At 35.3% G+C, this 27,322-nt stretch overlaps 1 protein-coding gene across 16 annotated transcripts in view; it reads left to right on the top strand.

Moving 5' to 3' along the window:
* PCDH9 (protocadherin 9) overlaps window positions 1-27,322 on the top strand; it is a 959,413-nt gene that overhangs the window by 42,199 nt on the left and 889,892 nt on the right. The window lies entirely within an intron of this gene.

Genomic DNA, 27,322 nt, shown 5'->3' with positions numbered 1-27,322 from the left:
TAGTGCACAGATTTTTTTCCAATTCTGCTTAAAATTCAACTTCATGAGTAAATAATCACATATAAGCTGGCTTGTTAGTTTTAATACCAAAAATTTCTTATAAGAGTTTTTCAAATCGATTTTACTCTTGAAATTGACTTGCTCATCTGAAGAATATGGGCTTTGAAATTGATGTATTGTGGACACAGCTGCATTTTCCTTTACCCTATATCAATAAAATAAAATAGATGTGATTTCCAACTTATAGGCATATACATGTGATAACATTATGATTATATGTATATATGAGGTTGTAGAAAATCTATGATGCAGTTCAGGAACATTTTTTTAAATCAGTCATCCATTAGAAAAATAGAATTTTATAGATAGACCATTTAAAGATGTTAGAAGGTCTTCTGCTGGAAACAGAAACTTTATCTAAGAAAACTCATTTTCTAATCTTCACAGGTTATAGCAGACCATACTGTGTAAATCAAATCCATCCGTGGACACTTTGGTGCACATTTCTATACGCTGCCTTTCCTCTATCCCCAGAGGTTCAACAAGACTCGGGGAAAGACAGTTATGATTGTTTTCAGTTACTGAAGAAAGCAGCTTTTATATTTATGGGGAGGATCAGAGAGGCATCGTACAACCTGGAGAGCTCCCTTGGCTCCAGGTTTTAAGTTGTTAGGGTGTGTTTGTTCTTTTGTTTGTCTTTCAGAGCTGCATGGAACAGCATGACCATCATGTTCAGCTTTGATGCCTGTGGGAAGGATAGGTTAGATATAAAACACAGTACAGAGGAAGACAGATGCTTGCTGCATTTGTATTGAAAAGTTTAGAGGAAAAATGTTAAAAGCATTTGGGTCCACTTAAATTCAAACAAACAAACAAACAAACAAACAAAAATACTTACAAATTGCTGGTCAGACTATCAGTGGTTCCTCTCTTTAATGATAACATACACTATAGAAAATGGCCTTAATACTTCAGATTTTGCTTTGCAAAACCATTTTTCTTTTCTTTTTTTTAAAGATTTTATTTATTTATTCATGAGAGATACACAGAGAGAGGCAGAGACACAGGCAGAGGGAGAAGTAGGCTCCATGCAGGGAACCTGATGTGGGACTGTATCCTGGAACTCTGGGATCAGGCCCTGGGCAGAAGGCGGCGCTAAACCGCTGAGCCACCCAGGCATCCCCTGCAAAACCATTTATTGTGCAGGCTTAAGATCAGCTCATGAATTTAACATGTCTGAAGCTTAATGTGTGTGTTCATTCTGGGACTGTACCAAACCCATATGGGAAGAAATAGACATTAGTATATCTAACTATTGTTACACATTAGTTAAAGTTATTATCCAGCTGGTCTTTGACCAGATCTTTCCCTTTCATCTCTTTATCCTAATCTTTTCCCTTTCTGGTAGATCATTAAAACTTAACTAATTCTATTTAAGGTCTTGCTACTAAAAATGCAGTCCACTCATGGACCAGAAATATCTACCTTACCTGGGAGTTTGAAATGCAGGATCCTCATTCCTCCTGAAGCAGGATTTCCAGGTGATCTGGAATGTATATTGAAGTTTGAGAAACAATATTTTAATGTATACATTATACTGCAGTGGACATTTCCTAATCCCATATAAAGTTTTGATTCCTGAAATGAAATTATGCTTTTTCTCTTACATAAAACTGTCAAGACCTGATTTTTTTTAAGATTCCATTTATTTATTCATGGACACACACACACACACACACACACACAGGCAGAGACACAGGCAGAGACACAGGCAGAGGGAGAAGCAGGCTCCATGCAGGGAGCCCGACATGGGACTTGATCCCGGATCTCCAGGATCACGCCCTGGGCTGAAGGTGGTGCTAAACCACTGAGCCACCTGGGCTGCCCAAGACCTGAATTTTTAACTTCATTGTCACTCAACATACTCAAAGGTTAAGTAAACATAAATTATTTTAATATTATACTTATCTGTCAGTATCCAGATTGTTTACTTGAGTCTATGCTTTTAGGATTCAAGAGACAATGTGAAGGATAGTTCATTCCAACAGCAAATCATTTCATATCTATCAATACCTAAATTATGTTGTTATACACCAGACAAGTTTTGGCTTTTGAAGTACTTATTAAAAATATTTACAACTAGTTGAAGAATATCAATGATAGAGTGTCCCCATGATACAATGATTTTTTTTCAGAAGATTTGAGATCTGTGGTCTTGGTGTCATGTCTTTGAAAAGACTTAAAAATAGTAGATTATATATGTGACCAAATTAAATATTTCAAACAATCAATTTTGTTTTATTAATTGCAGCCTCTTAGTCTCATGTATAAAGATTTCTTGGCCTATTGATGAAGTACATTGTTTTAATGTCTACTTATTTCATATATTGCAATCACTTACACCATGTTGCATTTTTTTATATGTATATAAAATCAGCTATAATCCTGATTCATGACATCACATCTGTCCACTCACACCCATGATACTAACTTTAAAACAGTATTCATTCTCTTCTCTTTGTTCTAAATTTATCCATCTTCTATAATTTAGTTGAATAATACTTACCCTTGTCCTTTTTAGCTAATTTTTTTAGCTCAAAATCATCTACACATTCAACTACTTTCAAATCTGAAAATAATTAGGAAAGGAATATTGTTTTAAATTGTTTATCAGAGACTTCATCATTATTTATAAAGCATAACAATTAATAAACATTTCTTTTTGGTTTAACCAATCATTTACTTCTTTTTTGGCCATATGTCTTCAACTAGAAATCTGAGATATATTGGACTCTCAGAATACAATATAAAACTGCACAGACATTTTCAGAATGTCATAAAATTCTTCTTAAAGATTTATTCTAGGGGCTCCTGGGTGGCCCAGTCAGTTAAGCATCTTGCCTTTGGTTCAGGTCATGATCCCTGGGTCCTGGGACTGAGCCCCACATTGGGCTTTCTCCTCAGTAGGAAGTCTGATTCTCCCTCTCTCTCTGCTGCTCTCCCTGTTTGTGCTCTCTCTCTCTGTCAAATAATAAATAAATAAACTCTTAAAAATATCTATTCTATTATATAGTTCTGTATTTTAAGAAGCTTAATTATAAGTAGCCACTTATAATTATTTTAAATATTAATGTATTTTATTTAATTATATGTAAAGCAGATGACTTAATTTTTAAGTTGTTATTTTATATTTTTCACATAGAGTTGGTGATGGGTTTTCACTCTTCCCTACTAAACAAATAAAATACACAAAATTAGACAATGAGAGTAGAAATCTATATGGTAGAAATATTGTTAAAGAAAATGTCACATAAATTGTCCTTCGTGGTGTTGGTGGCGTTTCCTTACCATGTGCATGTGTGTATGTATGTGTAATTATGGTAAAAATACAACATAAGAACTATTCTTTTATTGTGCATTTTTAAGGGCGAAATACTTTGTGTTGTGTTCTTTAAAAAAAAAAAACAAATTACAAACAACACTTTTATTTTAGTTGACAGTCTCCCTAATGGTTCAAGAAATTAGTATAACATAGACTCACTGCCCTCAAGGACGTTGATAGATATAAGAGATCGAGAAAATTAGTGGGCAAGGCATTACTGTAGAAGGTAGTATATGACACTGCCATAAGGGAAGTCTTGATTATGTCATATAGACATTCTGTGGAAGGAGTTGTTGCAGTCAGCTGAGAAGACCAGAAAGAAATGTATTAGGATGAGGTTTGAAAGATGAATCACCTTTTGACAGATCAAGAAAGGTCACCCCTAAATGAATGGAAAATAGTGAAAAACTGTTCTATTTCTACAATTCATGGTTTTATTTGCCAAGGTAATAAAGTTACTTTCCCTGATAACACAGACATGAATTTATAGGGTAGAGTTGTCATTTACAATTTATGAACACCCCTCACCCTGTGCATGCCTTAGTTTTAAAATCCTGTACCTCCACAAATTCAGAGATCTAAGTGGGGATCAAGTTAGATTATCACATGGACAAAAGGCATAATTTGTTCAGAATTAGCATAGAAGCCATTGCATGAAAAGGACCTTGACCTCTTTTTCCATTATAACTCTCATCTTCATATTTTTTTACTGCTAAAGAGGCTGTGTGAGTTTTATTTCCAGTTTGTTCCCTGTGTCCTATAATAGAATGTTCAGACACCAAGCACCTGAAAGAAACTTTATCATGCATTTCCACTGATCGGGTTGTTCTGAAGTACCAACTAAAGAAAGAGGCATTGTTCTTTTTTTTTTTCACTTGAGCACAAAACAGAAAATTTAGCTGCACATGCAAATTATTACATGTTTTAGAAAAAGCCAACTACAGCACCAGGGCACTAGTTTTCTCACTAATGCCAGGCATTTAAGTAGGAAAATTATCAATGCATCATAGAATAATTTGCAAATATACATGGAAAGGTACTGCAAATATATCTTATATCTTAATTTTTAACCAATGAAACAGTCTTGTTATTTTGTATGTTTACCCAAATTATTATTTGAAAATAAAATAATAACCTTCATTATAAACATTAAAATTAGTCAAACTGCTTAGACAATTTCTCTTTTCCCTCAAACATCAGGCATAATGTTTTTTTTTTTTCTTTTTTGGCTTTTGAAAATTAAAATATATAATGTATGGGAAATTTTGTAGTTAAAAGTGGTGGCCTTTATCCTCTGAAGCACCCTGATTTAATAATATCCCAAGGACTTAAGATAAACATAATAAGAATAGCAGCTAAGATATTTGAAGTGATATTTGGATTCTAAAGAAGAAGAAGAAGAAGAAGAAGAAGAAGAAGAAGAAGAAGAAGAAGAAGAAGAAGCAGCAGCAGCAGCAGCAGCAGCAGCAGGGGCTTGTAAAGGATCTAGTTCACAACAAGGTTTTTCAAAAATATATTTACCTATATTGCCCCAAATTCCACCTGACACACTAATTTTGTATTTTTTTTAACCCAGGCTTAGATTCAGTGGAACTGGATTTCATTCCTGCCAATTGCTTGCTCTCTGGTTTTAGGCAAAATTTTAGCCTCCCTGATACTTTCTGAAATACATTGTAGTAAGATTCAAATGTACTTTGAACTAGGCATTCAATACATAGTAATTATTTTTATTACCTTTGATATTGGCTACAGTGGTAGTAACAGTAGCTGTAGCCATAATTCACATCTACAGATAAATTAATTAAATCCAATTAATTCCTCTCAACACCTAGCCAAAAAAGCTGCAGTGAGGAAATAGAGACATTGTTTTCATTTATTTTCCTTTTTCAAGAGATTGAAAGAAGAGTCATTTTAGAACTTAGATCCTTCCTGCCATGGCACCTACCAAGCATTTTATAGAAGTTGAGAGTAGTCATGAGGAGCTTAAGGTAGGAGAGCACTTAAGGGAAGGTTGACTAAAGTAGGAGGGTGCTTCAAAATAAATTTTATCTAATTCCCAACTTCCCCAGAAAGGACTAATAGACACTTTATTTGACCTCCTTCAACCAATGGTCTGGATGGTGAAAATTTACTCTCCATGCATTAAGGGATGTTGATGAATCGAGGAGTAAGCAGAGATCAGTTCATCTAAGGTCTAATCAGCAAAGATTGAGATTGTAGGAAGAAGAGTGATTGGACATTTTCAGCAGAGGAATAGCTTGATCTGACCTATGCTTAAAAAAAAATCATTCCAATTACTATGCAAGAATGATTTCAGTGGGTAAAGAATGAAAACAAAGAAATAATGGTAGCTTGGACCTGGGTACATAGCCAAGGATGTAAAGAATGGGAAGATTTAGGATATATACTACATAGATGGTAGAGCTGATATGACATGTTCACAGATTAAGTATAGAAGTTGGAGTAAGGAGATGATTTGTATCTAACTTCTTGATTCCTTGGTTTTTGGCCTGAATGAAAAAGGGAATGGGGAATCCTGGCACTGGCATAGATTTAGGATGGAAACTAAGAGTCCTGCTTTAGTTAGAAGTTTAAGTTGCCTATTTGACATCTAAATATCAATGCCAGGGAGATAGTTTAATTAATGAGTCTTGAGAGCAAAGGAGGTTGTATCTGGAGATAGAGATTGGGAATCTGTCATTGTATAGCTAAATGCCCTGAAATCTAGTTGGCATGGGGAAGAAGAGACTCAAGGACAGTACCTTGAGACATGCCTACATTCAGAAGTGGGAGGAGGGGAGCCACCAAGGTATACAGAGAAAAAGGCGAGGGGCAAATTGAGGACAGTGGTGTCCTAGAAACCAAGTAAAGAAAGTGTGTCTGGAAAAGAGAGTGATTAACTGGTAAATTTTTGCTAAGGGTGCATGAGTGCATTAGAAGACAGAATGGACCATTGGAAAAGAGGTGGTGACCTCGAGACGAATGGTTGTAGAATATGTTTCATGGCAATTTTTTCATGTCTTGCATTTTCGGTCACTTCCCTTTGATGACTTTAAAAGAAATAGCTCAGTTACTGTGTCCCTTCACTTCTCCAAGATTAGCCCACATTATTCTGATTCTACACCCACTTATAGAGCTGGCACACAGTTATTCTCAGCATTTTTAGGATATTCATGTGGAATGCTTATTATACTGGCTCTGTTACACTATTACCTACGAAAATTCAAATCCTGTCCTATCTTAACGAGTTAAAAATATTATCTTAACCTCCAAGTTGTTTTCATATTCATTTTGTAAACCTGTTTTGAGAATGCTCTGTGTCCTTTTTCTACATTTCTTCTCTATTCTCTCTCAAACCTCTTGCGATACAAATTTCCTCTACAACTCCCCTGAAATTGCTCTGCTTAATGACACCAGTGATTTCTTAAACACTGAAACCAGTGGTTTTTTATGATTATTCTCTCTATGCAGCTACTTTAAGTAGGAAGTTGAAAAAAATTGTTTGTACTGTTTGCAAGTTTGATTTACCATGACTTAAATTTCAATAATAAATCCCCAGGAACTCCTTTTTGACTTAAGCTTTTCATAGACCCCAGTTTGAAAGCCACTGATCTAGAAAACAAGCATTATGCTAATGTCTTTTACAGAGGACTACACCTAAGGTAAAGGCCAAGTTGATTGTCTCTGGGTTCCTCCACATCTCCCATGGTTAAATTTCACATTAATTTGAAATTGATTTTTAGTAATTAAAATCACAGTTATATTAGCCTCTTGACACAAATTTAAAATGAAGAGCTTTAACTTTATAAACGATAATGCTTATTGCAGTTGATGGTACTAAAAGGTAACAATACAACTCTGTAAACACATTTGGAGTTGCTATCCTTGAACATGAGCCAGCATCATAATCTGCTTATCAGTGAGAAATGTTCAGGGAGTGTGAAATTCAACAAGACAAGCCAAAGAAAATTAATTCAGACTTGCCTTAGAAATGCCAATTGACCTAATCTTCTCAATCTATTAATTCTGAAGGTAGAAGGAGCAATAGATAGAAAAGCCTAGGGGGTAATCATAATGACACAAGACCTAGGAGTAGCTCAGGAGTCAGCCCCACTCCTGAAGACCAACCAGGGAATTTTGAATAGTTATTTTAAATGTGCATAGGCCATTCTGAGTCTTATAGGTCAAAAGCAAAATCCAAAAATCAATAACAAAAAGTGAATTAGGAAACTTGAAGACATAAATAATGTGATGGGGTTGATTTAATACAAGTGACTCTTGGAGTTGAAGCATCCTATAATAATAGCAGTGAGCCAGCCCATGCAGCTCAATAGTGAGCTTCACTAGCAGATCTGTAGATAATAAAATGTTTGAATCATAAGACTTCTAAATGACATAACTAAGAAAAAAAAAGTTTCTGCAAAGTAGTGCCAGTTACATAGCATGCAGAGTGTGGTTGTGAGTTAAAGTTTGTAGGCTTTAGACTCTGTCCATTCTTTAATTTTCCTTTACAAATAATAAAGCAGAGGAACACCTGGGTGGCTCAGTGGTTGAGCATCTGCCTTCAGCTCAGGCCATGATCTCGGGGTCTTACAATTGAGTCCTGCATCAGGAGAGCCTGCTTTTCCCTCTGCCTATGTCTCTGCCTCTCTGTGTCTTTCATGAATAAACAAATAAAATCTTTAAAATAATAATAATAATAAAGCAGAAAGCATCTGTAATTAAGAGATGAAACTGATCTAGGAAATATTATAGATTTAAAAAGCATCTCAGTATGTCATACTTAAATATTCATTAGCTATTTCATCCAACAATCAGGTTTTGTAGGAAGAATTTCAAAGAAATCATATTAATGAGTCATTCGGAAATTTAGAAAAAAATTCTATCCTAGGTGTCTAATGGACCATAAACACATGGACTGATAGATATATTTTAGTTTGGACTTTTCTTGGATGCTGGAAATATGGACTGTGGATTTCTTAGCAAACCATAGTTTCAAGTCTGTATTGCAATCAATATTTACTTTCCTATTCTATTTCTCTTTTCCATTCCCCTAACCTTGAGTTTGAAATAGGTTTTAAAAAGATGATAGGAACAGATTCCCAAGAGAAGTAATGAGAGCACATCTAAGAAACTGGGAAGAAATGCTATAGCTTAGCTTAATTTTTTATCATTTTTCTCCGAAATAAGAGCTCTTAGTTAGAGAAGATCTATGACATATTTGCCTCATAAAATGATGACCCCAAAACCACTTCTGGTGTTTTTATCCTTAATTCTAATAGAGTATGACAGGCATAAAAACTAGATTTAATACCAGTAATTATTATAATTATTATAAATTAAATAAATAGCAGTTAACACTGGAAATCTGTTTTTGCTTAACCTGGTTTATTGGGATGTAGCCCTACAGTTTTGATTTGACCTATAACTTAGTTACTTTAACAACCCACTTCATTGTCAGCGCATGAACATTGAACAGACTTCAGTGGGCAGCCTGTGGATAGATCGCCACGGGTCTGTCACAGCTACTGCCTTAAGCCTCAATGATCCCCTTACAAGGGCCCCTCATGCAGATGTTTAAATAAAGAAAATATAATATCTATATGGACTTTTGTGTGTGACAGTTTTGAGTGAGAGCTGGCTGTGATAGTTGCTATGGGCGTTGGGCAATAAGTAGATGTTCTTTGAACCTCTGTTTTCTGTACAAAGTGATTTTACTACCTTACTCATAGCAGTTAAAGAATGCCAACTCAGTATGGTCCCTGGGATGTCGTAATACTTTCCCTTCCATCTTTAGGACTCAACAGTGTTTATTATGCGTTACCGTGTACCACAACTATATATGGACTAGGGATATGGGCATAAGTGCACAAGTTCATATTTAGTCTCTGTCCTTATGGGCTTCAGAGTAGAACTGGGGAGAAAATTAAGCAAGCCCTTGTAATGTGCACTCTTTGTAGTAGTATAGGGTTCCAAGGGGTTTTATAGCCAGGGGATCTGTTTGTCATTGTATTGGAGGTCAGAAAAGTCTTTCTCTGTCATGGGACTATTTTGAGGCATTTAAAAATGAAATTATTTGTATAAATCTTTATTTGATGTCCAGCATAAAATAAGCATGCAGCAAATATTACCTGTCATTAACAAGTTTAAGATGGACCTAACTGGCAAAGACCGTGGGGTGGATGTTTCAGGAAAATGCAACAACATGTACAGAGACCTGGAGTGAATGAGACTGGCACTTAGAGGAGTTGGGAGAAAAAAAAAGGCTACTGCACACAGTATGAGTTTGGACTAAAAGGGATGGAGTATTCAAGGCTAGAGTCATGAAAAGGCCTATTATAAACTAAGTTAGAAAATGTAGACGTTAAATTGTAGTGGAAACTCATCAAAAGTCTTAATATGAAGAGTTGCCATAATCAAATATAGACCAAACAATGGTAAGGAATAGTTCCTGAATATTAGAATGAATGGTTATTGCATGCCAAATATGTCATTGAATCCTCCCAATGTAAGATTCATGGCCCTATTTTACAACTGAAGAGATTGAGAAAGACAGAAATGAGTCATTTGTCCAAGATCATACAACTATGCTGGTGAAAATGGAATTTTAGCCTATTTTTGTGCTGCCTTTAACTTCTGTGTTCCTTTCCCCCCCCATCTTAGTGATCTTAACAAGATCTCTTTCAGCGGACAGAGAGGTAAGTTATGAGTTGGCAGGAGTAAGAATTGAGGAAATAATGTCACGTGGACTAAGAGAGTAGCAGCGAAATAAAGAGCAGATGGCAGGCTTGAGAGACAGAGTCGACAGCATTTGCTACCTGAGTGTATATTGTGTTTGGATGAGAAAGAGGATTCAAAGATGAACTCCAGGCCTGGCTTTGGCATTGGGTGGGTATTGCTTCCATTGAGTGAACTAAGGAAAACATGAAGAGTTTAGGTGTGGAAGTTAAACATTATCAGTTCAATTTTGGACATGTTGAGGTGGAGACTTCTGGGACATATCCAAGTTGAGAGGTCCAGTGGAGGGCAGTATGTCTTTCTGTGTAAAGGCTGAGATTTGGGGACCATCAGTGGTAAATGGTAAAAAATAGTAATTGAAGTCTTGCTCTACAAGAGGTTGTAAGGGAGAAGAGGACAAAGGGAGGAAACACTGACACAGAAGCATCAATACTTAAAGGTTATACACAGAGACAAGATTGTGGAGTTGTGTTTTCAGACATGAACAGAAGTATGGAGTGGGAGGGTGGAGGGCCAGAGGCCAACAAATTTGGAAGGTCTAAGTGTCAAATGATGACATGATACTAAATATGGTAAGGCTTGGGAAATCAATTGGATTTGGTATAGGTCCTCCTGTGAGAAATTTTGGCATAGTGGTAAATTTCAGACAGCAGTCAGGCAAAAGCAATGATAAAATAATACAGCAATAATAAAGGCACTTAATCGAATGCTTAATCGAATTATTATTACTGGGCACAATATTCCATATTAACAAGAGATATTTTAATTCTTTTACCAACTATTAAGAATGTGTGACTCTTACTCCCATTTTTTAGAAATAGAAACATTATAGCTATGAGAAATTACAGTTAGTATCTCAATAATTGCACTGTCTTTCCAATAGCAAATTGGTATAACATGTTTTTCCTTATTTATTTATTTATTTTTTTTTTCTGTAATAGGATCATTGGAGTAAGATCTTATGAGGGTAGAAAAAAGTATCCTCACATCCTCTTAAAAAGGGGAATGCCTATGTTGGTACAAAAAAAAGAGAAGTCCTATGAACAAACCAGATTTGTAGTGGAAGTCACAAAGCTAAATAAAGGATAAAAATAATATATTCTTTCTTAATGTTTTATTATAGAGATATATACTCATTTTTCCTTAGTCTAAAATGCTTAGTAGTGCAGAAATAAATGAAGGCAAGTAGCACTATCAGTTGAAACATTTCTGAATATGTTTTCAGTCCTAATAGTGACTTTTACTTTTGCTTTTTGTTTTTAATTCTGGAAACCATTCAAGAGACCTTTGAACAATAGTGCTTTGATAGTAGAGTGATGTTAGCCAAAAACTTTAATGTTGGACAGAAAGTACCTTTTAGTTGAAGAGAGAATAAATGAAGAGAGTGGGGCAAGATGTATGTGCAAAGATCTAGGCAGATCATCTGGTTAAGCATGGGGGGCTGAACCTGAAAAGATTTACGGGACCCTGAGCAATTTGCTTTAGGCTGGTAATAATTGCAGTGCCGCTTGTTCCCCACTTCCCTTATTCACTTTCTCTGCATCGCCGCTCTTTTTGAGTTCATCCATCTTAATGAAATATCCATCTTCTGTCTTTCTTTCCTGCTTTACATTTTAGACCTTATAGGGGATTGTAAGTAGTTTTCTCAGCTGGACTCACTCACTAGCCAGAGGCCAACTTTGCTTCCAAGTAAGACTCCATGCAATTTCCCCCATTAGGCATTTGTTTCATTGTCTTACACGAGAGCAATAAAACTTATCATCTAGCTCAATCAAACATATCAGCTGGAAATGTCTTCTCGCTGTGAATGAACAGATCAGTTTAAAAAATTTAAAAAAGGGTTCCCCCGGATTTTGTTAGAACAGTACGGATCATTAGACGTGGTTTCTATGTCTACGTATTTGTGCATTTCTAAAATCTTTGCTGATATTTTAAAGTAAGTACTATCATAATTTGCTTTATAATTAGTTAAGGTGTAGGACTGGAAGTATAACTTTTAGGTGAGTTTTGAGAGTTAGAGAAATAAGTACTTTATTCTATCCATAACGAATGTGAACAAATAACCCCTCTGCAGCAACAATTAAGTTTCTATTCTCTCTTATAATAAGGGAAAATATATTTATGAGATCTTTTTCACTTATCTGGGACACTCCCTGAGCTTTGAATGGGAGGATCATTGGTGTGGGTGGTAGCAAGGGAGGGCTTAGGGGAGACAATTGTAGAAGCAGGAAGCTGGGTTTCACCACAATCATCAATGTGTGTGTGTGTGTGTGTGTGTGTGTGTAAAAGAGATATTTAATTTTCTCACAAATACATAGTCTTGTTATTTTATTTTTTATTATTTTTTTATTTTTATTTTTTTTTATATTCTTGTTATTTTAATCAGTGTTTTATCTTGGAGCTCCTATGTAATATCCCACAGACCATACATATATGTATATATATATAATGTATATATAATACATAATACATTATACATAATACATTATATATAATACATATGTATTATATAATACACAATACATTATACATAATACATTATATATAATACATATGTATTATATAATACACATATTATATAATATATAGGTATTTTTTCCCCATTTTATAGCCTATTTGCTCCAGGCCCTGAATATGGTAGTCTCATGGAGTTAGGGTGGTTTATATGTGAGAGTTCAGATCAGATAGTTTACCACATCAAGGTGATTTACATATAACAAATCTCAGGTTGTTGCAGGCAGAAACCAACCAAGACCCCTTTATTTCTGGGGTTGTGAAAATTACTTTTCAATAATAGTAATAGTACTTTTCATCATTAAAAAGCTAGTTTCTCTGAAGAATATCATAAATGTCTGAGGCATAAGCACCATACACTATCCAAGTTTAGAGGATCACTAAAGATATATTGAGTCAAATTACAAAGGATGTTTGCTTCTGCCCATATATGGATATACCATGCAAAAGTGTCTAAAAGCAAATTTCTACTCAACCTTTCACTCAATGGAAATGTCTCTTTATAAAAGAGCATTTAGCTTTACTTAAATCAAAGTCAGTGAGTACGGAGTATTTTTCTGATACGAGAGGCTTAATTTGTCTTCAAATGTAGAGTAACTTATTACACATAAATTTGACATTAACACAAGGTAAATAAATGAAAGAGCCTCTTAAGATGGAAATAAGAAATCTAGGATGCTGGCAGCCTGGGTGGCTTAGCTGTTTAGCGCCACCTTTGGCCCAGGGGTGATCCTGGAGACCTAAGATCGAGTCCTACTTTGGGCTCCCTGCATGGAGCCTACCTCTCCCTCTGCCAGTGTCTCTGCCTCTCTCTGTGTCTCTCATGAATAAATAAATAAAATCTTAAAAAAAAAATCTAGGATGTGACACATAAGACTTGTATTTAGTGCTGTGGGATCTCCCCCACACAGATCCAGCCCACCTTATCTTCTGCTTAACTTGAAGGAATGTAGCTTTAGCTATTAGTTCAATAAACAGATAAATTTATTTTTAACAATGTTTGTGATCCATAAAAAAAGAGCCATTGATAGTTGGACTTTATAGATAGGACTGCCATAATAAACAATAAATTTCTTTCCTCCTTCCATATCTTCCATGTATGCATGTATGCATGTATGTTTATATTATCTACTATCTGCAATCAATGGTTCATCTCAAAATTAATATTTTACATATAAGTACACAAGAACAAGTTGCATATATATCTGCAGTGTGTGCATGGGTGTATGTGAAAGATATTTAATTTTCCACACTTAAGTATTCTTGTTAATCAATGTTTTGTCGTGTAGACCATATGGTCTATTGGATATTAAAGATGCCTTTAATTTTTTCTTCCACTTTAAAATATAAAATAATATGAATAAAATGATTATAAAATTTAATGTCTATAAATTATATGGAATATTAACCTTTGTCCTGTTTAATGAATAGTTTCATTTGACAAGGACAACCTGTCATCTGAGTTGTTGGAAAAATGTTAGCTTTTGGTTCTGTACAAAGTGATTTAAAAAAGAAAAAAACACAAATAATTCATGCATACAATTCTACAGATCAAGCCTCTTTTGGAGGAAGTTTATGGTTTGAGAAGAGGGTGGTGGGGTTCTGTTTTATTTTTGTCTTATCGCTGGAGGCATAAAACAGCATTTTCTGCCTGTAAAGAGTACTTAGAATTCGAAATTCAAAACATATCGAGGCACACACTTCCTGCTGCCTTGCTAACCTATTTTCCAGGGTCATTTTCTTTCAAGTGCAGTTAAATTTTTTCTCTGTCGAACTGAAGTATGTACCAGAGGCTCTTGGGATTTGAGTTCACCATTCCAGACTTTTATCTAGAGCAGGTAGGCTAAGTGAATTTTCCATCTTGCAAGACTCCTGCAGTGAGGCCACGGAGGGGGAAATGGAGCTAAGTACTGACAGATGTGCCACGAGGCCCCAGATTGTGAATCAGGGTTGCAGTTGGAAAAAATATATATAATTTGCTGATCTTGGAGGATATATCTTTCAAGGGGCTAAGCTATTCACCCTTACAGTTTCTGCTTTAATATTTTTCACTGGAAGTTTGATTCAGTGCCCATACTTCTCAGGTGACATAGTTCTCCAACCTTCACTCCTCCCAATTGTTTTTATAAAGCAAATTGCAAATTCTATTTATTTAAGAAGAGCACTACAGGGGAGAGGGGAATAGAAAAATCCCTTCATGTGGATAACTTCAGTGTTGCCAACCCCTGCTCCAATTTTTTTGGTCTGTCTGTATAAGGTAACCATAGGGGCCTAAAATTTCCCCTCTTTGATTCTTCCTTAAAGATTTTTTTTTTTTGGTTATTATTCTGATTTCGAGTATTCTGGGCTGAAGGAACAGAGTTTGAGAGAGTTGAGTAATCCTTTGCTATTTAGATTTTAGCTGCTATGGCTACAAAGGTATGAGTTTCTGCTTGAGGTCTAAATACAGCCTATAGATTTATTTTATTTGGTCTTGCAAGTGTTTTAAATTTGAATTGGCTGCCAATATGTTAGCTTTCCTTGAATGGCTGCATGAACCAGCAACACCGCTCTACTCTTGAATGGCCACAAAACCCCTCAAGAATTTATCTCCAGCTACCACTTTAGAAAGCACAGGCTCCCTCAGATTCATTGGTCCTGAACTGCCCACTATTCCCTCCATGTGAGGCCACATCCCTATTGCCATTTTTCTCTTTCTCCCCATCTGAGCTTCACTTATTTACTTTAACCACCTGTTCATTGAAGTCGTTTGAGTTTTCTGCTCATTCTACAGAGAGGGCAGAGATGTTACAAATTTTCTACCAACTGTTATGAATTAGTATGTGTTGCCTGGAGAGTTGTATGAAGAATAATGCTGGGGCTCTGGCCTAAGCAGCAAAGTGTGCCTCCAGAATTACACTACCTACTAGGGGAAGCCATGAGAGCAATCATGCCAGACATGGTTGACATACACTTAAGATGAAGAACATCAAGGTTGCCTGAAATAGTTCCATTATAGCAATTGGAAGAGAGGCTGGTGCTTACTGTACAATTTATTTCGGACAGATTAACACACAGTCACAGATCTTGGCTGCATAATAATCTTGTTAGACCCATTTTACAGATAAGAAGCTGAAGTCCAAGGTCTCATCTAATGAAATAAAATTAGGAAGTGGGAGTCTTAAGTTTTGAAGGTACATCTCTGTTTATTACATTGTACTCCCTTAGTGTTTTGAAAATATTAACATTTTTTTTCCTGTACAGCAGCCAATGAAATCCATATACCCGTAAGCAGAGAATTAGATGCTAAAAGTAGGGCTTTTTAGAGAATCAGATCCACTGCTCTCATTTATTGAGGGCTTGTGATGCATCCATCATGCCGCTAGGTACTTCATAAAGGTTATCTCATTTACCTCTACAATTTCTCAGTTTGTAGGAAAGTATAATCATGACTTTATAGAAGAGGAAACGTAGGTTCAGTGGCTTCAGGCAATATATCTAAGATCACAAAACTAATAAGTCACTGAGGCAGGATTTATATCCTGAGGGATAATTTCTTCAATGCCTAGTTTCTAGGCACTATACCATTAAAGGTCTTTGTTGAAATGTATAATAAAATGAGGATATAACTATATTACCAAAGATAAATCACTGCCATCACAATTTTGCCTATATCTAGTTCTTGAGATTTTGGATGAGATCATAAGTAGCTCAGTATCTTGGTTCAAGGCTTTCAGTTTGGCTTCTGAGGCATAGGGAAGAAGTATGTCAATTTGACACAGTATTGCATGAATAAAGTTGAGTTTTAATGATTGGTGACAATCTGTACCCACAAAGTCTTCTGTTATGAATGGGAATAGCACCCCAGGACATACCCTAAGCTAAAAAAGCCAACTGTTACCCTCTTTTTAAAATTTTACCCCAGTTTGTAAGTATTTATGCTGGCCTTTTCTTAAAGTAGTTGCCCTATCTTCATTTTTATCTTTTAAATATTATTTGGGTGATCCCTGGGTGGCTGAGTAGTTTAGCACTTGCCTTCAGCCCAGGCCGTGATCCTGGAGTCCCAGGATCAAGTCCCGCAACTGGCTCCCTACATGGAGCCTGCTTCTCCCTCTGCCTGTGTCTCTGCCTCTCTCTCTCTGTGCCTCTCATGTATAAATAAATAAAATATTAAAAAAAATATTATTTGGGCTGAAGTGCATACAGTTAATTTAAAAAATCATTCCCTGTAGAAAAATTTACTTGGAAAAATTAAAAATGACAAAAATCACTCATTAAGAATATGGAACCAGGTCATGGTAATGGATTTGGGCATGCTGTATTTAGTGTAAGAGAGATAAGTTGCTTGGGTTGGAAGTTGTCACACTTTATGACATCACTCCTTGATAGCTCCAGGTATATGGTGGCCATATTTCTCCCTTACTCCTGATTACATATGATTTTTAAATTATCTCCCTGGTTCTCATTTCTTACATCTGGTAAGTTTATTCCAATATGCATCCCCATTGTTATTATATTATAACACTCTAATGTTCTATCGCAAAAGTTTGATTCTAAAGGAAAGACCTCTTACAGAGTTTCCTTAACTATCTCAAGCCAAATGGTTTTTTTCACTTTAGACTTCTTGTCTTTTCTAGACAGCCACTCTCCATATCTGGTATAGAAATAATCCTTTTACCAGAGACTTTACCCATTTTTAAAGTAACTTTTAACAAATGATTTTTGAAACCTTAATTAAAATGCAGTCTTCTGTGTTAGGCAAATAATCATGATCTTCCCCTACAAGCAAATAGTTATTATGTTCAGCAGCGTTATATGTGTTGCCATTTCTTTTTAGTGGACACTGGGATACATGACTGTGTATGTTTTAAACTTTCTTAATGAGGCATTAAATTCAAATATGAATACCAAAAAGAACTTTGCAAAAGAATGTAAATAAAAGTACCCTGATATTTTTACAATTCCATAGCACTGTTACTTCTGAATAACATGAAACAATTCTTGCCCTTAAAGAATGTAGCAACTAGAATGAGAGACCAACCTATAAATAAGCTGATTCCTATTATGTAATAAATTATATGAAAGAGGAATAGGATTGTAACAGGATGCTCTATAAGCATACAGTGGTGCACCTAATCTAATTCTAATTTGGGGAATTGGGTGTGTTGCCAGCATTATAATTCGACACAGTGCGATACAGCAGAAAAAGAAGCCGGGACCCATGTGAGACTTTGAGCAATGAGCTAATTGGACAAAAAAGATATAGAGAGGAAAATAAGTGCTAAAGAGGTTGATTTACTTGTTCAAGAGCCCTTACATGGTTAATAGAAGTTTTTATTAATCATAAAAAATGTCATTTTATATATCTTGTTAGGAAAATACATAGATACTTTGTTGTTGTTATTTCTCCCTAGCACAGGGTTGCTAAGATTCTGTGAATTGACAGGGACATGACAGTTTTAACAGCTACAGGATTAAGTTTAAAGTATTGTTTAACTTACAAAACAATCTCTTAGTCCATTTAGAGCTTTTTGGTGACAATAATTAAAAAATGAACACTTCACAATCTGCTATAAGATTCTATTTTAAAGAAGCAAAAGAAGTGTAAACAGCAATAATGTTATGAGTAAAATCTGTCAGAGCTTTCCTTAACAACAAAAACAACAAAATGGAAGGACTTTTCTATAGTAAAGCATTGGAATACATCCCTGTGTAAGTTTTTAATTTTCTTAATGAAGCAAAAATTTAAATACAAATACCGATGCGGGAGAGCTTGGTTCTTGTCTCACGGAGTCGAAGAATGAATCTCATGGACAACAGAGAGTGAGTAAAGTGATAAAAGTTTATTAAGCAGAGATACAGAGACAGCTCTCAGAAGTGAGAGGGGTCCTGACAGGGTTGCACTGAGGACTTTCTGGCTGGCCTTCTATTAAGAACCTAGCCAGGGAGCCCATGGCCTTGAGATTCTGGTGCCGTCTTGGTTTGAGCAGGGACTATTGATAACACCTTAATGACATATTTCTTTGTGGTCTGTTGAGTTTCTGTGATTACTTAGTAGCCATTGAAGGGGGATACTCTCTAACATTTGGGAGTTAGGGAGCCAGGTTTACTTTTTTTCTCTGTTTTTACTGTCTTATCTTTGTTTTATTGGGATGGGTAGGAGCCTGACTCTGGGGCCTTTCAGTGTCTTTGGGGTTCATAGGAGCCCATAGATTCCTGGGAGCCCGACTCTGGGCCTTTCCTTATCTTTCCCTGTCTAGCCTCTAACTTGTTCCTATATCAATACCACAATGAGCATTGTAAAATATATATAACTAGTTTGAACTGATGGTTTTAGAATGTTACAGCTTTTACTTCCTTAAAATGTGAATTTTCAATAGTTGCATAGTTCTTGCCTCATACTTGCATTCTTGGTTTTTATGTCAAATGCAATAATCTGTGTGATAAATATAACTGTGGTGTTCATTTATAAATAACCATTGATTTTCTACAATGACTCTGTTGACTGCCAGTGTCAACAAAATGAGTAGAATAATATCTCTACACTCAAGTTTGTAATGTCTTATGAATGTATGAGGAGTAGGGAAGGATGCATAAAACATATATTAATAACTACTTGTTCAATGAACATTTGTTTGTTTATTTGTTTTAAAGATTTATTTATTTATTTGAGAGAGAGAAAGAGAGCACCATGGGAGGGGCAAAGGGAGAGGGAGAGAGGATCTTAAGTAGGCTCCATGGTGAGTGCAGAGTCCAACGTGGGGCTCCATCTCAAGACACTGAGATCATGACCTGAGCCAAAACCAAGATTCAGATGCTCAACTGACTGTGCCCCTTAATGAACATTTATTAAACATTTATTAAACTGGAGCTAGTGCCCATCCTTAGAAATACTAAAATGATCCAGACTTACTAATGAAAGGTGCCCTAAAAGTCATTTTAAAAAATATCGTATAGATTCAGAGGAAGCTGAGCTCATTCAGTTAGAGATAACAAAGATTTAAAGATCAGAATAGCATTTTATATGAATTTTGAATAATGGTTGACATTCGGTAGTCTTTTAAAATTTTTTCTTCTGTATTACTAATATTCATTTTTAAAGTCACTGAAAACCTTTTTAGTATTCTTGGTATAGATCTGTTTCTGTCCTCATATTTCCTCCTCTTCCCTGTTTATTTCCCCATGGTTATGAACATTCTGTATCAGCCTTTAGAATCAATGTTCTTGAACTATAGCAATATAAGATGGGGATATGATGCCAAGGCTTAGCTGAGAGATTATATATTGAAATCATTTTCAAATCAGATATTTTACATCAGAAGAAGGCTGCAAGAATAAAGGTTTTGTCACAACTTGTCATAAATGTGAATACGGATTGCCACCTGCTTTGGATAACAAGTGATTTTCTAGAGAAGTTGTCTACAACATGGTTGCCTTTATCAGTATGTTTTCTTCTCTCCCGGCATTGTATTTGTCATTTTTAATATGGGCTTTTGTTATCTATTGCTGTAAAGCAAACAATTTGTTTCTGCGTGAAATAGTAAGGATGTGACCTCAAGTTCCCGAAGACTGCTCTGCCTCCTTTTATTTTTCCTTGGGTGTGTCAGAAGCTTTGTTTCTGACTATTTCATGTAAACTTAAATTCCTCTATAATTAATTTTGATACATTTGCTAATAAATTGGATTATGAATATAACTCCAGATAGCTATCTAAGTTTGGTCATAGTGCAATAATTGTTATTATGGAATAGCCGTGAAGGAAAGGAAAAAATAAATGTTCCAATACTTATTTATTTATTTTTCTCTCACTTTAATTTTAATTTTATTTTATTTATTATTTTTTTTTTAGTAATCTCTACACACAATGGGGGGCTTGAACTCATGACCCCAATATCAAGAGTCACATATTCTTCCAACTGAGCTAACCGAGTGCCATGAAAGTTTCCAGAATTTAGATGGAATGGGGCTCAAAAAGATACAAAAGGCTTTTGAAAATGAATTGGAAATGGATAGATGCCAAAGCTGGGCCTGAGTCCGTTATTTAAAGCAAGTGACTCAAAATGTTGATTTTCCTGCCACAGGGGAATGTCAACACTTGTAAAGAAAAAGATATTGACTTAAATCAAATGAGTTAGAAGGCCACATCAAAAGCTTTTCCATGGTTAAATGAAAGCTTGATGAAGAGTGGCTTTTCTCCTTATGAAACAGTAAATTTGACTTTACGTACTAGAGAATTGTATGATACAAACACTATCAGAGTCAGGTACTATCCTTACTATTTCTATATTAGCATCTTAAATTCTCATAACCACACTATGAAGTAAATATAGTTATTATCCTTATCATTTTATAAGATGGGAAATAGAGCCCCAAAGGGTTTAAGTAATTTGCTGAGAGCTATGCAGTTATTAAGTAGTAGAAGCAGATTAGACCTTATATAGTCTGGCCACAGATTCTCTTTGCTCTTAACCATTTCATTATGCTCTCTAATGATATACATAGTCCCTTTTAAAGTCAAATAACGTAACCTAAATATTTTATACTTGGATAGGACAAAGGCTTAAAAAAATCATAATGAATTCTTATGGATTTATTACTTTAAAGTAGGACAAGGAGAGATATTGTTCTAAGGCAAGAAACTTGAATTAATTAATCACTAATGACATAGTGTTAGGAACCTTTATTTTTCAGTGATCTTTTTATAAAATATGTGATTATTAATGTTACACAAAGACCTTTTCTAGTTAGTTTACAAAGAAATAATGCTTCCCAGATAATAGAAATAAGCGTAAAGCAGTGGTCTACTGGGCAGAAATGCAGTTAGAGATAAATATGGACTTGGACCACTCATTGTAAGCATCTTATTCCAACATTATGCATTTTTTATCCTGATACAGACAAGAAACCTTATTTCTCCTATTGCAATGATAATAAAATAGCACAGAATAAAGGCACAACAAAACAATCAAAACAAAACAAACTCAAAATCCTTAAAAATTCTTATTGGGCATGCTTTATGTAAGATTCTAATAAAATAAGCACACACATTTGACAAAAAAAATATGTTATGTTGTACCAAACTTTAACAATGTACTAACCAAATAATTTATATAAATTCATCACACTCATGGTTTAGGTACACACCTAAATAACTACATTCTGTATTATACGACATTAAGTTTTCAAAGCAGTTAAGTGACTTGTTTGAGGTTATGTAGTATAAAGTAAGCTTTCAGTTCAAAAGAATGCCATGAATGCTGTGAATCAGTCTATTCTCTTAGACTCTTGCCCTAGGCAGTCATCTTTTGGATGCCTGATTCATATGTATCACAGGTGGGGGGTATAGAACTAGCAAACCAAGACTCTGCATCCATGGTACTTATCTGTATCTAGCAGAGGAGTAAAACAAATTATTGTATGTCATATGCTCATAAAGGTCAAATGTGAATTAGAGAAGTATAAAGGGCCGGGGAATTATGGCAAATGTGAAAATTATTCTATATGGAGTGGTCAGCAGAGGCCATAGTGATAAGAAAATCCAGAGGGACCCATTTCAAAACCCTTGTCTTAACCATTCAGACAAACTGACCCCACCCTACAGCATTTTCCACTCAAGAAGAAACACATTCATAAAGCCTTATGAATCATATTGGCTTAAATATGGTTAAGTCATTACTTGTGATTCATATATATACGTATATATGAAAGTCTGCAAAATGGGTGGAATTATGGAGCTTCTAATTAACAGAACATGATAAGCTATTAAGAAGTAATTGTAAATGAACAAATCAAGCCTTCAAATAAGATATATCACACTAACAAAAAAATGCAAATGCCAAAACATCTTGGAAAGTTATTCAAATTTACTAACAAATAAAAATTATATTAAAGATAATAATTAATGCCTATCCACCTGTCAAAAATTAAAAAAAAATGAAGTATCCAAGATTGATTCCCCAAAACAGACATTCTCTGAATTTATGAAAAGGCTGATGGCCATATAAGAATAACTTTCTTTTTCCTGGAAGGGGTGGATAGATGGAAGGATGGATGACTAGATAGAATAAAATGTTCCCTTTGAACAGGGTTCAATCTCCATTCTGCCACTTAATTCTAAGGTAGTCTTGACAATTCATAAAGCAGAACAGTATCAGACTTACTGAGAACATAGATGAAGTAATTAATGTAAGCTTTTTAACCCAGAACATAATGCAATAAGCACCCACAAAATATTAAATATTACTATTGTAAAATACAATTGTAAAATACCATTATGTAAAATACATAATGGTATATTCAGCAGCCATAAAATTCAGCTATGAATTTAATGGCATGCTGAATTTTTTAATAATATATTATGGATTAATAAAATTTGCAGGTTATAAAACAATGTGTATGGTATGCTTTTACTTGGTAAAAATAATCATATTTATTTTATCATATATAACCACATTTATGTTTCACTATTTAACTAGTTCAAACTCCTTTCTTTATTATCACAGTTCCCTAATGAAACATATGGAATGGAAGAAATAAAGAATAACAGAGTTTATTTCTGAGTGATAGGATTACATGTCATTTAATTTTTTTTTCATTTATTCCTTCACATATTGTTTTTCAACTCACAATATCAAGTACTTATGCTTTGCTAGAGCCTATTTCAGATGCTGTATTGCTGTGGCCAATCACATGGTCAAGGTCTCTGCCTGGGGTTTTCACTGAGGGGTATAGTTGACAGGTACGGTATATTTGTAAGATAATTTTCACAGGGTTAGTGTCACTGGGGCATGAAACAGAGTAAGGAAGTAGAAACTGCCTGGGTAAAAGAGGGAGGAAGGAGGTCCTGTGTATAAAGCGTGATCCTCTGAGATCTTAGGAGTTAAGAAATAAACTCAGACCAGGTTGAGGAGAGGAAGACACAGGTGAAGAGCAGTCTGGTCTAACGCTGGAGATGAAAAATAAGCTCCACCCAGATGACAATAGAAAAAGAGCCACCAGAGCAGAGGGCCCATCCTGGAGGGCAGTGGAAATTTGACAGCCGGAGTCAAATATTTGTACTTCTTTTTTTTTTTTTTTTAATTTTTATTTATTTATGATAGTCACAGAGAGAGAGAGAGAGGCAGAGACACAGGCAGAGGAAGAAGCAGGCTCCATGCACCGGGAGCCCGACGTGGGATTCGATCCCGGGTCTTCCGGATCGCGCCCTGGGCCAAAGGCAGGCGCCAAACCGCTGCGCCACCCAGGGATCCCAATATTTGTGCTTCTTAATACTCCTGTTGACTTCAGTATTTTTCTATAGAGACATGTTACATATTTCCAGATATTTCAACTGATCGTAATTATAAATCTGTGTTGTTATAAGGGGGAGAAATAACACATCTAAAAATGTTTATAGACAAAATGAGAACAGCAAAAAATTAACTTGGAGATGTATTATAATTGCATGACGTGCAAATGCACATGCATTTGGGCAATGACTAGAAGATATCAAAGCACATAATTATGCTTGAGTGGATTAATAACTTTTAAAAAACTAAATCCTTTAAGCTTTCAGCTAATTAATTTTTTACAGTAAGGTAAGAGAAAAATCATGTTATTTATTCCCTTCACAAACTTCAGAAACCCCTTTTATCTTTACTTCAAAATTCCTGTAGGCTTTCATACTTTATTGTAATGGCCTGGTTTCAGATTACCAATAACAAAACTGGACATATTTATTGATAGTTTTCCTGACCATGTATGAGAAAAAAATAACAATGTAAGCCACCAATTATTACCTAAAGAACCGTACAGTTTGGCCACCTCAATATAAGTGATGATATATATTTGTACAATATTATATTCTGTTTAAATTCAGTTGCTCAACACAGCAAAGTTTGGGGATAAAAAATAAACTTTTTTTTTTCTTCATTGATATATTAATAACTAAAACCAGAAACTATAATTACTGCCTGAATATCTTCCTACAAGATAAAATGAAATGTTACATGATTTGAAGTTAGAGAGTTTAATGTTTTTGATCTGACCTTGTTACAGAAAACCTGCACTGGAATTCTAAATGGTTGGAATATAGTGACAGAGAAGCAACTCTGAGATAGAAAAGTGAGAGCACACATAGAGGATAATTTTAATAACTATGTCTAACAAATGAAATTAAAGTATCAGATCTATCTTCTGAAAGTACTATTCCATATCCACTATATTACATATTTTTAAAATATGAGTTTTAGATATTTTTAATACATGTTATACTTGAGAGTAGTTTGACTCCTGTCTGCTGAGGACTGCTAATTTTTTTTTATATATTTTATTTATTTATTCATGAGAGACACACAGAGAGAAGCAGAGACATAGGCAGAGGGAGAAGCAGGCTCCATGCAGGGAGCATAATGTGGGACTCGATCCTGGGACCCCGGGATGAAGCCCTGAGCAGAAGGCAGGCACGCTCAACCACTGAGCCACCCAGGGGCCAGAGGATTGCTAAATTTATGAACAATTGTACAGCATATTTCTGTAACTTTGTGCCTACGGATAGCCATACTGTATTGTACCCTTAAAAATCTGTCAAGAGAGTAGATACATTAGGAGTCCCTACCACGATACGATTTTTAAAAATAATAAAATTATATACATAGGTTTTTATAATACTATGATCTTAAAATAAGAAAATAGATTGATTCCAAAAAGAAATTATGAGCAATTAGTGCAATTTTAATTGAGAGCTGTGGTCTTCCACATTTTTATTTATCAGGGCTCAGATCTGTGTGCGCCTCTCTATATTTGATTCCTTTTGATTCTCATTCATGCGCATGGAGTTGCTACAGTAACGAAACATTTGAAAGCTCAGAGTTGGTTACTTCTCTGATTTTATATGCAGGAACTTAAAAGTGTTACTATTTATATATGGTAACTAATTAATTGTCCTGGCTACTCTGCATCATGATCTGAAAGTAGAAGACATGGATAGCAATGAAAGACTGCGAAAATACACACACACAGGATCTTGCTCATATTTTCTCGTTAACTTCTACATTTCCCTACTAAATTTAATGACATGCTTAAGAGAGATTTTTCTCTTTTTTTTTTTTTTTGTGGCCTCACACCAAAGTGCTGTTTTCTTGGGTTAGAACAGTGCAGGTAGTTGTATACTGGACAGTTTTTTTTTTTTTTTCCCAAATACATTATGACTTAAACAGTAATGTCTAGGGGGTACTTGATCAGTTTTCCTTTCTCCCCGACATGAAAAAAAGATGTGAAAGGCTCTGAAGCACCTTATCTTCTCCCCTCACTTGGGAGTTTGGGAAGAGGACATTGAAGTAAGGCTGATTTTATTTTCTGTTGCAGAGTCCTGCAGGCCAGGAACTAGGTCAAAAACTGCTGACCTTCTGTGAACAATTTCTTCTGGTGATCAGATAGGAAAGGCTTTTGATGCTTGTTCTGTGAGTTAGGAGTCCAGCAAGTGGAAGCCAGCGCTGCTTGTGGTCTTTGGCATGTGCACTTTAATAAAAATATTTCACACAGAAATTCCCGAGAGAATCTGTGTAGTCCACTTTAATCAACTGAAATTTTGAAACTAAAGTTCTAGAGAGAAGCTTTCAGACAGTCAGATGCTTTCAAAGTTAACAAGTATTTTGCACTTTTTGTATTTTAGGAGAAATCCAACCTGTAATTCAGTTTGAGAAAGAGACTGGCATGTCTTCCTATTTTATGAAAAGATATAATTTACAAATGTTAGGGTTTGCAAATGTATATTATTTAGGGTGGCTAGTAAGTATTAATAAATGGAAAGAATAGAGCCAGGGAAAAATCTCACCTGAATATGAAAAATTAATACCACTAAAAATTATTGGCTTTATAATTGCTTCCCAAAAGATGTGTTAAAATCTCTACTCCTAGGGTCATTTAAGAAGGCTGACTTGAACCAAATGCTTACACTGTGGGCTAGGCCAGCTAATAGGTTTTGGCCCTCTCCAATTCCCAAACACTGTTGACTGTACATAGAATATCACAGTTATCACTTTAGGAAGTCCAGAGAAGGGCAAAACTCTCTATAATCCTTGGAGGAATTGTGGTGTTGCTATTATTACAACGTCTTCTCTAGTTGTGAAACTAATGGAAGAGGCACAAATTACAGACATTTGGCAAGGGGAATAGTTTCATTTTCTATTATTCTCCTCTATTAGCTACCAATTCCCTCTCCCTACTCACATTAACCCTGCCGGACAGTCCCTAGAAATTAAAGTGTTTATTAGGTTCCAGTCCTCTCTACACTGTCAGTAGTACTTTCTACAGTCAACAGTTCCCCACCGTAAATAATAGCTCTGCATGTGGGACTGTGACCTGCAGAAAGTGACTTACTTCTCTTGGAGTTCCGTGGCTCTCTTTGGAGCTTACCCTCAGACAAGCTGCAAAAGCCTTGGGCTCTATGGATAAATATCGTATGGAACAAGAAGGAAGAAAGAGATGTAGCTATTCAGAGGAGGCTGGATGGAGTCAGTGAGTCCTAAGCCAGGTGTTTCTGTCATTGAACAGCTGTAAGCATGGAAGTGGCAGCAAGGCAACAAAGCAAGACCTCCTGAATAATTCATCCCTGCTCTATGCTCTTTTGAGGCTGTACTCTTATTTATGAACATAGATTATACTGTTATTGATTGCAGTCCTCACAGAGGCATTTCATTAACTAGGAGGTTTGTCTGTTTGCATATGCTT

The sequence above is a fragment of the Vulpes vulpes genome, chromosome 6 (genome assembly GCF_048418805.1).
Source record: "Vulpes vulpes isolate BD-2025 chromosome 6, VulVul3, whole genome shotgun sequence".
Classification (NCBI taxonomy): Eukaryota; Metazoa; Chordata; class Mammalia; order Carnivora; family Canidae; genus Vulpes; species Vulpes vulpes.
This window is presented reverse-complemented; position numbering and strand designations above follow the sequence as displayed.